This window comes from Phoxinus phoxinus (assembly GCF_949152265.1).
Source record: "Phoxinus phoxinus genome assembly, chromosome: 2".
NCBI lineage: Eukaryota > Metazoa > Chordata > Actinopteri > Cypriniformes > Leuciscidae > Phoxinus > Phoxinus phoxinus.
The window spans coordinates 50,903,837-50,916,129 of NC_136877.1; the positions used below are offsets into that span (position 1 = coordinate 50,903,837).

The 12,293-nt window shown below is 46.6% G+C and overlaps 1 protein-coding gene across 1 annotated transcript in view; it reads right to left on the minus strand.

Moving 5' to 3' along the window:
• Nucleotides 1–12,293, minus strand: part of LOC306992573 (uncharacterized protein) — an 868,003-nt gene that overhangs the window by 590,536 nt on the left and 265,174 nt on the right. The gene's annotated exons all lie outside the window — the stretch shown is intronic.

Below are 12,293 nucleotides of genomic sequence, written 5' to 3' on the forward strand. Positions count from 1 at the left end.
AACCAAGAAATACTTCACAACTGAGAATTAGCAGAAATATATAGATAATTCCATGACAAATAATGTTCCCTGTTTCTCAGGCCCAATTGAACCCGGATGACAGTAAAAGAGGGTGTAATCAGGAAATTAGGGTTCTCTTACGTAGAGTTCTCTCGTACTGCGTCGAAGAACGCTACGGGAAAGATATTTCTTTGTCGAGATTGAAGCCTAAAATTAATCCTTAATTTTGTAATAATGTAAAACGCTTTTCTGAAGCATACAACCTAGGCGGAGCAATACAGCTCACCCATTGGCTGCTCTGCCAGAAAAGCACAGCCTATGCGAGGCCAGGACGCTGACCAATGAGGGCGCTTCGCGCCCTTCTGCGTCACCTCCCGCCCAAACAGGCGTGGCCTAGGCCTATAAATACGAGCATAGCTGTCTAACACGCCGATTTTCTAAAATTCAACGAAGCTGCACGCATCGCTGGATTGGATTCGAGCCGCCACAGCCGTTTGGAACAAGCACCTCAGCAGGACGCGCCTCTTACCTGAAGCCGCTGGTCTTCGCCGCCTTCAGCCGCCGTTCCCTGCTGCGCTTCTCCGGCGTGGAATATCCTTTACATTATGTGTGTGTGTTTTGTGTGTGTGTTCGCCGTCGCGACACACAGTTTTTCCACCACTAAAAGAGCCGAGCGTCTTTTTCAAGATGCCTCGCACCTCCTGTGGCTCGTGTAGAGCCCCGCTCAGCGACAGGGACCACGTGCTGTGTTTCCTGCCTGTGAGTATCACGCAGCTTCAGCTCTCGTCGATGGCGGCTGCCATCGCTGTAATTTGATGCCTACGGTGACTCTGCGGACTCGCCTGGCGTTCATTTACTGAAGCTGCATCTTTTACGCCTGCTGTAGTGCCGCGCCGTGAAAGCGCCGTGCTTAGCAGAGCCCGGAACCTCCCTTCACCACGAGGTGCTCGCCGCTGCTGCCGCCAGCTTCTCCGCCCGCTTCGCTGGACTCTATGATCGACGGACAAGGGCCGCTGTGTGCCGCCGCGTCCGTCATGAACGAGGAAGGTGAAGCCGCGTCTGTGGAGGAAGACTGCTTTTCTCTCCCGCTTCGGATGGGCGAGCTCCGAGGATCTCCCCTCCCCCGCCGCTCATGAGCGTCGACGGAGAAAGACCAGCATCGATGCGCTTACCGGCTGGATGGCTGTTTTTCTGCAGAGGAACGTACGTTACCGTCCTCACGACCCGCGCCCTTTTCTTCCTGAATTCACGAAGAAAGCGCGGAGTCCCGGAAAGCCCCGTCTTTAGCCAGGATGCGCACTTCTGCTTCGAGGAAAGCTACAGTGTTAAAATCCCGCCGCGGCCGGATTTCACTAAAATGTCTCGCTCGCACAGTCCCAACATACGCGACCGTGCCAGTGTATTTTGCAGTCACCAAATCGGCATCAATGCCCGTTTGCCTGCACACAAACGCCGTTTTCACGACGCCCCAGGTAAATCTGAAAATGTATTTTCTGGTGTCCCGGCCACGGCCGATGGTGTAATGTGTGTATCCGTAATGCCCACGACTCAGTGCCCATTCATACACACAAGCACAGCCCTGCACAATACAGGGCTTGCACACATAAAATCGACTCCTGTCGGTTGTGCTTCACATGTAAGTTAGTGAACGTGCCCGCTTTTCAGTGCCCACAATCACTACACACTGCATGTCCCGTGGTTTCTGTAAAAACGAAACGAATGTACGGTCAGTCGGTTCTGATAGACAGTACTCTCTGTGCTACACGGTGTCCCGGCCATGGCCGATGATGTAATGTGTGTAACTGTATGCCCACGACCCAGTGCCCATTTGTACACACAAGCACAGCCCCGCACAATACAGGGCTTGCACACATAAATCGAGTCATTTCGATTGTGCATTATATGTAGTGAGCGTGCCCGTTTTCAAGCGCCCACAATCACTACAAGCTACATGTCACACGGTTTCTATGAAACGAAACCAATGCACGGTCAGTCAGTTCTAATAGACAGTACTTCCCAGTGCTATAAATGTACCCGCGTTCACGCACCCACATTTATTCTCAAACATGCCGAGCCGTACGGGGCTCGCACCGCACGCTCTCTCGTTCAGCTGAGAGAGCTGAGAGCGCGCGCGGGCTGCCCGCTCGATTAAGCGCGCCCCCGCATCACGCTGCAATGGCGCCCATGTTACAGCACACGACTGCTCTCGTGTCGCCGCCATTTCGCGACCAGAGCCCGGTTTTTCAACCCGTGCAAGCACAGCCCTGAACAACACAGGGTCTGCACACATAAAATCGGCTCATGCCGATTGTGTTTTACATGTAGTGAGCATGACCCACTGCCAAGTGCCCACAACCACTACACACTGCACGTTCCGCGGTTTTCTGTAAAAACGAAACTAACGAACGGTCAGTCAGTACACAAACTCAGTGTCCCCGGTGTTATAAATGTGCCCGCCACCAAGCGCCCACGTTTATTCACAAGCATAACGAGCCCTACGGGACTCGTCCCGCGCGCTCTCTCTCGACACAGAGAGCCGAGCGCGCGCGGGATGCATACTGTGTTAAACATGCCCCCCGCCTCACACGCCACGGCGTCCATGTCACAGCACACAGTTGCTCTCGTGTCGCCGCCATTTCGCGACCAGGGCCCAGATTACATTCAACCCCTAGTCACACGTGCAGATGCATGGGAAAGACTTCCCGGGGTCTCAGAATGGGTGCTAGAGACTATAAAAAGAGGCTATTCGCTACAGTTTCATCGACGCCCTCCCCGTTTCACGGAGAAAGTCGAAACCACGGTGAAAACAGAAGTAGCACATCTACTTCGAGCCGAAATAGCGAAGCTATTGAGCAAAGGGGCCATAGAGCCTTTATCTCAGAGCGAAGGGGGTCTGTACAGCAGATATTTCCTGGTACCGAAAAAAGACGGGGGTCTCAGACCCATTTTAGATCTAAGGCGTCTGAACAAAACGCTAACAAAGCGGAAGTTCAGAATGCTCACGACCAGAAGTATCCTCGCGCAAATCCGCCGAGGAGACTGGTTTATGGCGATAGATCTGAAAGACGCGTATTTTCACATACAAATTGCGTCACGTCACAGGCGATTTTTGAGATTCGCCTTCGAGGGCCGGGCATATCAGTACACAGTCCTGCCATTCGGCCTGTCTCTAGCACCTCGTACATTTACAGTGTGCATGGACGCGGCGCTGGCACCCCTGAGACTCCGAGGCGTTCGAATTCTGAACTATTTGGACGATTGGCTGATTCTAGCTCAGTCGCCGTCAGAACTCGCTCACCACAAGACACTAATACTCGATCACCTCGAGTGCTTAGGTCTGAGAGTCAATTGGGAGAAAAGTTCACTGTTTCCCAGTCAAAGGATCTCCTTTTTAGGACTGGATCTGAACTCACTGTCTATGACAGCACGCCTGTCATCACAGCGCAGGCGAAATACCCTGCAAATGGCGAAATCCTTCCGCAGCGGCCACATAGTGCCGCTCAGGAGATTTCAGAAAATGCTGGGCCTCATGGCCTCAGCCTCTACAGTGCTGCAGTTGGGCCTGCTGCGCATGCGCCCACTACAGTTCTGGTTGAGAACGCGCGTACCGCGCCGAGCATGGTTACACGGTCGTTATCGCCTCAAGGTCACTCAGGAATGCATTTCAGCCCTGACACCATGGAGAGCGTCAGACTGGTACCGGTCAGGTGTAAGCCTGGGGACTTCCTCGAGCCTGAAGGTGGTGTCCACGGACGCGTCCACCTCAGGTTGGGGAGCACTGCTCGACGGCAGACCGCTCTTTGGCCAATGGGCAGAGCGAGCCAAACTACCGCACATGAACTGCCTGGAAATGATGGCGGTGGACTTTGCGCTGAGGCGCTTCTGTCCCCGGATAAAAGGACACCACGTCCTGGTCCGCTCGGACAACGTGTCGGTAGTAGCCTACATAAACCACCAGGGTGGCCTGAGGTCCCGAAACCTATTCAGGTTAGCGGAACGCATACTGGTGTGGGCCCAGCACAACCTGCGCTCGTTAAGAGCAATACACGTGCCAGGCCACTTGAACGTAGGCCCGGACAGACTCTCACGGAACAATGTTCCTACGGGAGAGTGGTCCCTACACACACAGACAGTGCGTCTGCTGTGGAAAACGTTCGGCAGAGCGGAAATAGACCTGTTTGCAAACCAGGAAAACGCTCACTGCCCAGAATTCTTTTCGAAGAGCACGAACGCGCTGGCCAGAGTCTGGCCCCGCCGTCCGCTCTATGCTTTTCCTCCTGTCTCACTCCTGCCTCAAGTGCTGGAGCGTATTAAGGAGAGCGGATGCTCAGTACTACTGGTTGCTCCATACTGGACGAATCAGACCTGGTTCCCAGCTTTGATGCGACTGAAAAGTACTGCCCCGTGGCCGATTCCAGTGAGGAGAGACCTCCTCTCACAGGCCAAGGGCGCGATTCTGCATCCTCACCCCGAGCTTTGGTCCCTACACGTATGGGCCATAAACGGGTACCCGCTAACCTCCCAAGAGGAGTGTTAGACACGATCGAGCAAGCTAGGGCTCCGTCTACTAGACGGCTCTACGCTTCCAAATGGTCGGTGTTCTCTGGATGGTGTTCAGATCAAGGTCTGTCACCACTTCAGTGTGGAGAACCGGAGATTCTCTCCTTCTTGCAAGAGCTATTGGATAAGGGAAGAACCCCATCCACGCTCAAAGTCTATGTGGCTGCCATATCAGCGTTCGTTAATCCAACGCTTGGCCGTTCACTAGGCAGGAACGACCTGGTGGTCCGCTTCCTTAGAGGCGCCAGGAGGTTAAACCCTCCAAGGCCCCCCCTCAGTCCCCGTTTGGGACCTTTCTACAGTGTTGAACGCTATGAAAGGGGCCCCTTTCGAGCCTATTCACTCAGTTGACATGAAACACCTGTCTTTCAAGACCGTATTTCTTTTGGCTCTCGCTTCAGTGAAGCGTGTGGGAGACTTGCAAGCGCTCTCAGTGAGAGCTTCTTGTATGGAGTTCGGGCCAAACGACTCTGTAGTCGTATTGAAACCGAAGCATGGGTACGTGCCTAAGTCCCTCAACACACCGTTCAGGGCTCAGGTCATCTCCCTGTCGGCCCTGCCGGCCTCAGAGGACGGAAATAGCTCCCTTTGCCCGGTCAGGGCATTAAGAGCTTACGTGTCCCGCTCCGCTGTTTTTCGACAGACGGAGCAGCTCTTTGTTTCGTTCAGCGGACGCTCCAAGGGGCGAGCCGCGACGAAACAGAGTCTGTCTCGATGGGTAGTGGACGCCATTGCGCTAGCCTACGCATCTAGAGGTTTGGAATGCCCATTGGGCATCAGAGCACATTCCACGAGAGGCATGGCCTCTTCATGGGCTTGGTATAGCGGAATCTCGTTACAAGATATCTGTATGGCGGCAGGCTGGGCCTCCCCGTCTACATTTATTAGGTTCTATAACCTAGAGGTTCCTGCGTTGCAGGCTAAACTGCTCTCGGTCTAGAAGACTATGTATTAGTGTCCTGCCCCGCGCTGCGGCCCAGGTCACTTCTATGATAATATGTATAAGTGTTCCTGCCCCGCGATGCGGCCCAGGTCACTTCAATGTTTAATGTGTATAAGTGTTCCTGCCCCGCGCTGCGGCCCAGGTCACTTCAATGTTTAAGCATCACTCACTGACAATGTGTCCCTTGAGCATGCTATTACCCCTCATATATATCTATATTTACATATATATGCTGTTATGCCTTAAGAGGCACTACTATAAAGGGATGATGCTAATTTAGCCGCTCTCCCTATACTTCTTGGGGTAGGCACTTGTATACCAGGGCGCGCGCGCCCTTAGGTGTCTGTGTCGGTCCAAGAGCACGCACGGCGTTTTACATGGGGTTCCCGTAGCGTTCTTCGACGCAGTACGAGAGAACTCTACGTAAGAGAACGTACTCGGTTACTAACGTAACCTCGGTTCTCTCTAGAAGAGGGAACGAGTACTGCGTCTCATGGCCGTGCGTGTCCGCGCTGCGTCGCTTCATTGACGAAAATCGGCGTGTTAGACAGCTATGCTCGTATTTATAGGCCTAGGCCACGCCTGTTTGGGCGGGAGGTGACGCAGAAGGGCGCGAAGCGCCCTCATTGGTCAGCGTCCTGGCCTCGCATAGGCTGTGCTTTTCTGGCAGAGCAGCCAATGGGTGAGCTGTATTGCTCCGCCTAGGTTGTATGCTTCAGAAAAGCGTTTTACATTATTACAAAATTAAGGATTAATTTTAGGCTTCAATCTCGACAAAGAAATATCTTTCCCGTAGCGTTCTTCGACGCAGTACTCGTTCCCTCTTCTAGAGAGAACCGAGGTTACGTTAGTAACCGAGTACGTTTAATTGAGACTTTTGTAGGCATGGTAACAATTAATGAGGTAAATCAAAGTTTGAGGATTCATGTTTTATAATTATGTCTGGATCACTGTACAAATGTTTACACTAATGGCATCATTCATATTAAATATGATGTTTTACACTGATGCATGTCTGCATGTGTGTGCGTGTTTTGTGAGCTTAGTTGAGAGATGAAATGAAAAACTGGAGCACTTCAATTGACCATTTGCAGGGAGCTTGATTGACAGGTGATCTGACCAATCATACTTTGCCATCCGCCATTTTGTCCGACAAAGCAGTCAGGAGAGTTAGTAGATTAACATGGGAGGATTTGAACTTGAGAAGCGGAGTGTACTGACGTCTTTCCGCGGTTAAAACAACATTCCTTCTGATGTTCATTCATGTTTATTTGATGCTATAAATGAACTAGAAGGAAGAGATGATCGGTTCACGAGCAGCTTTAACTGAGGCTGTCACACACATTCTGTCACACACATTAAAGAGCCACAAAACGCTATTTATTGTTTAAATTTATTTTAACAAATGACCAAATTTGAAAGGTGAGACTTTGTTTAATGTTTAATTACAAAAGTAACCGAAAAGTCCTGTCTGTCAAGTGTGTTGTCAGTCTCCTCTCTGCTCCGCAATGTATTTTTCACTGCGTGAAAACATGGTGTGTGTGTGAGCGTAGCTTGTCGGACATAGCGACAGTAACTAAGGGGGACGGGTCTTTGCGAACGGTCAATTTTGACCCAGCTAACAAATATTTGTTTTAAGAAAGTTTTCCAAACATTTAGTTTTGGTTATGGAAATGTTAAAATGTCCAGTTAGTATGATGTTCCTGAAACAGTATTTCAAACACCTGCTGTAAACAAGCAGAATCACTGAAGGATAAGAGAAACACAAGAACACAAACTACTGTACAACTGACTTCAGTCACAGCCTTAGGGGAAATCAACGTCAATGAATATCCCAAACTCCACAAACAGTATTACCAGCTTCCAACTTCATTTCTCTCATAGAAAGTTATAGAATATATATCTATTTAGTTACATAGAAGTTATTTGAGAATTGACAGTGGTTTAGATGTTTAAATGTTTTGTTTGAGGTCACCATTATGCTGATCAGGTTTAGTTGGTCTCTTGACCCTTGACTTTTGGTAGTTTATTATTATTATTAATAAATCAATTATTATTCTGCATTGATAAAAATATGCGGTAAAGGATTTGGATGTTGACTGGTGCTCATTTATAGGTTAATGATATTAATTAGGCGGCATTTACAAAGCGGAGATCGGAAACAATTCAGCTGCGCACAATTTTAAGATCATTTGTGATTTATAAATTTCACTTCTGAAAGAGAAGCTTCTCTGAAACATACGTACGCACATTTGAGAAATGATCGCAATATGGTTTTTACTAGGGCTGTTAAACGATTAATCGTGATTAATCGCATCCAAAATTAAAGTTTGTGTTTACATAATAAATGTGTGTGTGCTGTGTATAATTATTTTATATATATAAACACACACATGCTTGTATATATTTAAGAAATATTTGCATGTATATACTGTATATAGATTTATATATGTAACCCTCTTCGTTGGTGTGCTCCCCCAAATGTCTCTGCGTTGTAATGTGATTGATGAATGAGGAGGACACTGAGATCGTGGTCGTCACAGCAGTGAAGCTTTAAAAAACAAAACGTTAAACACAATACAATATACAGAAAAATATACCCCACCACATTGAATTTGCTACACATGAAATAATATCAGAAATACAAAACCATTCATCGAAAATAACTGCACATATATGTTAATAAACATCTTTAACAGCAATATATTTCTTCAAATAGCATGGATGGACAAAATAGTTAAATAAATGAAATAGATTAATTAGAGAACAGTGATAACCCTCCTTACATTTCCACAAGGAAATATAACTGAATTAAACAACAGCTCCACCCATGTGAAGAAGGGCTCACTCACACAACGAAACACTCATGGAACACAGCTCCCCCCTAAAGCTGGGAGAAACATTTTACATCTTCCCTACATATAGGCCTATCATTTATATATAGGGGCGGCAGTGGCTCAGTGGTTCATGTAGGTTGTCTACTAACAAGTTTAATAGCCCTAGTTTTTACACAACATTTCATAAATTAACTTCAGATAACTATCTATAATCTATTAACGTTACCGGAATAAGGTTTGTTCATATCTTTGAGAACGTTACCCGAACGTTAGGCAAAGTTATGAGAACGTTCCCTGTTAGTTGAGTTTTGGTTGTTGTTGGTGTGAATATCAGTCGTGTTGATTTCATATCTATTAGGTTCATGTAGCCTTTACTATGTGTGCGAACTGTAAATTTCAAAGAACCAAAACATAAATACTTTTATTTACAAAATACTATTCTCCAACGTGTGTTCACGAGAGAACCACGGGGATTACTTTAATGATGTCTTGACTATCTTTCTAGGGCTTGAAAGTAGTTGTGTAGACTTGTCAATGGAGGGACAAAAATCTCTCAGATTTGATGAAAAAGATATTCATGTTACAAAAATGAACGAAAGTCTTATGGGGTTTGGAATGACATGAGGGTGAGTAATTAATGACAACATTTTCCTTTTTGGGTGAACTATCTCCATCCTTCCCTCGGGTAATTTTGGCCTGGAACTCTTTTTTTTTTTTTTTTTAGGACTTTTGTCGCACTTGAACCACGATTCGAGTTTATGTGGTTGTAATAAAAATAATAACACACCCTTCCCTCGCAGGTCAATTTGACCCCCTTAGAAATAAATGGAATGCAAGGAATGCTTCACATAGAAAAATAGATTTAACTAAAAATTATAAAACTTTATACCAAATTTTTTTTTTAATGTCTACATGTGTATCGGAATGCACACTGAAAATATAAACTCAAGAATTGACTTTAGGACCCAGCAGAACATGCATTTGCTCCATATAGAGCTATAAGGCCATCTAGTGGCAAGAGTTTTGACTTGACTTGTCTTGACTTGGTTGACAGAGACACCCAAATTGACCTAATGTGAGATATTGTGCGCTGATAAAAAAAAAAAAAAAAAAAATTGCATTAAAAGATAGAACAAATATTACACAAATGAAATGATATAAGCTTTCTGGAAAAAAATGTTTTCGAATAATTTTAGGGCATTAATCATTTCCTCGCATCCTGTAACAAATCCTTCCATTACAGGACAAAATGACCCAATGCCCTAAAATTATTCGGAAAAAAAATGGTCCAGAAAGCTTATTGCATTTCATTTTTGTACCAAGAATAGAGCTGAATCCATCTTCATCCTTATAAATGGCCTTTTGTGATCATTTACTGATGATGAAGATGGACTCAGCTCTATTCTTGGGTCACTCTACACCCTTATGCTTCGGCTGCATTCAGCTGTTAGCTTTTGTTTTTTGAGCATATAGAGGAAATACATGTGTCAAAGCAATGACATGACACAACATAAAAGCACGAGTCTTGCGCAAACAGCGTTGTCTTTCTCTGAGGCCGTATGAATGATTACACCTATGTAGAATTCAGAATTGGGATGTAATTATGTAAACCTGGGGCAATATTCAAAAAACATTTCATCTATTTCACTAAGAGTTCTCCTAAATAAGTTATTATGTAAGAGTTTCCTCTTAAAACCTATTCACAAAGCTGCCAAGACCAACTTTTACTAAGGAATAGTAAGAAGTCTTAAGCTAAGAGAAAGGGCAGGGTAGATCTCGCAGCTATGGTTGATGTCAACACTCTCTGTCAGTGATATAATCATATAAATATAATAGAACAAGGAATTATGTTGCCATATTAAAGGTTTTTTAAAATACAAATTTTGCCTTATTCAAATAAATATTTTAAAATGTAGGCTAAGTAAGTGTCACTTGTTAAAAACAAGTATATGTTCACTCAGCAAATTTATTGCTAAGATTTATTTTCTGGCATTTGTGCCTTTTGATAGGACAGTAAGTAGAAAGTGAAGTAAGAGAGAGAAAGGGGGGACTAAATTGGGAAAGGTCAGAAAGCCGGAACTGGAATTCGTGTCACCCGAGCTTCCCACCACAAGGGTATTCCCAGTTAGCAAGCAACCATCAAAACAATGTTAAATCAATGTTACTGTGTCACGTTAACCACATTGAATCAACATCACTTTTGCACCCGGAATTAATGTTGACATTATTTTTTATTTCATCCAAAAATCAGTGGTAACGGCATTGAATCAATGTTACAATGTGATGTTGGTTCAACATCATTCTGTTACGTAAAGTATAAGCGGATGCAAGATGCAAGTAAAATATCTCTTTATTGGGAAGAAACACTTCAAGTCCAAACACCGCAGACAGCAGGAGAGTGGTGACGCAGGGACTTCGATGGGCAACCCCGGAGTGATGAGTGTTGATCAGTGTGTAGGATCCACAATGGAACTGGAAACAGGAATCCAGCACGACACGAAGAACTCAAAAGCATACGAGAGAACACACAAGGAGAACAGGAACGGGTAACGACACGGGGAAGCTCCAACAACGATCTGATAAACACAAGACGAAAGACAAGGCATTAAATAGGCTGGTTGATGGAATGCAGCTGGCGCTGGTGAGAGTTCAGCAGTAACGCCCACACGAAACAATCAGTACGCACACACATACACACAAGGCGAGAGAAAGACAGTGGATCTAACCGTGACACATTCTTGCACTCAAATGAAACACAAGAACTACAGCTGGGCAGCCAGTACAGCTGCGAGACATCTTTGGAAGCCCTTGCGTCGGACGGAGTGGACTCGGCTCTGCACATTTCCAGCAATGGAGAAGCGCAGGTGTAAAGAGCAGACAGGAGATGGTTCAGGCTGAGGTGCGGGCCCGTGAGGAGAAAAGGTGGATGGCAAGGTCAGTGGAACAAGGATCCCAGGGTTCATGGACAAAATGGGACCTTCCCAAGTGTAAGATCTCCTGGCAAGAGTTGTGGCGGCTGGAGCCCTACCGAATTTCCGTCCTCCTGCGATCTGTCTATGACACCCTTCCTTCGCCAGCACACTTACATGTATGGGGGCTGAGGGAAGATCATAACTGCAAGCTCTGTGGGCAAAAGGGAACACTGGCACATATACTATCAGGGTGTAAAACAGCTCTCACCCAAGGTCGGTAGAGGTGGCGTCATGACAAGGTGTTAATTTCCCTTGCTGACATATTGGAGTGGGAGAGATGCAGGAAGAGGCCTGCCTGTACGGGCTTGAAGAGGGCGATCACCTTCGTCAAAGAGGGAGCAAGACCTTTTTCTACTAAATCATCAAAACCCAGTCTCCTTCAAAACACCAGGTCCTGGGAGATGAGGGTGGACGTGGGCAAAAGGCTGCAATTCCCGGAGGTGGTGCTCACATCAAGAAATTGAGCTGACGGTTCCTTGGGAGGAAGGATGTGACGTTACCCATGAGAGGAAGGCCTTGAAGTATCAGTCCCTTCTTCAGGACTGCAAGGACAAGGGATGGCAGGCATGGCTGTTCCCGGTGGAGTTCGGCTGCAGAGGTTTCCCCGCCAAATCAAAGCTAGCGGTTACCATCATCAGCTCTGCGCCTGGACGAAAGGAGTAAAAAACAAGCAGCTCTTCGGATGGAGGAGGATATGGAATAGGTGGGAGGAGGAAAGCTGGAAGCCAGGAGCAGATGGGTAGTGACCTGGCCATCACTGCCGGCCCACCAACTGGAGGGTGTTCTGGTTGAGGGCCGAAACACCCAGTGAAGGTTGTGTACCACCTGAAGACATCTGCTCCTGGCTGAAGGCTACAGTTACCCACAAGGTGACTGAAGAATGCACCCACTAGGTGTATGTCACAAGCACAAGTACAAGTGTTAATAATAAAAATAACTTTTGCTGAGATCTTGAGAGATGTATTGTCTGCTTTTAACTTC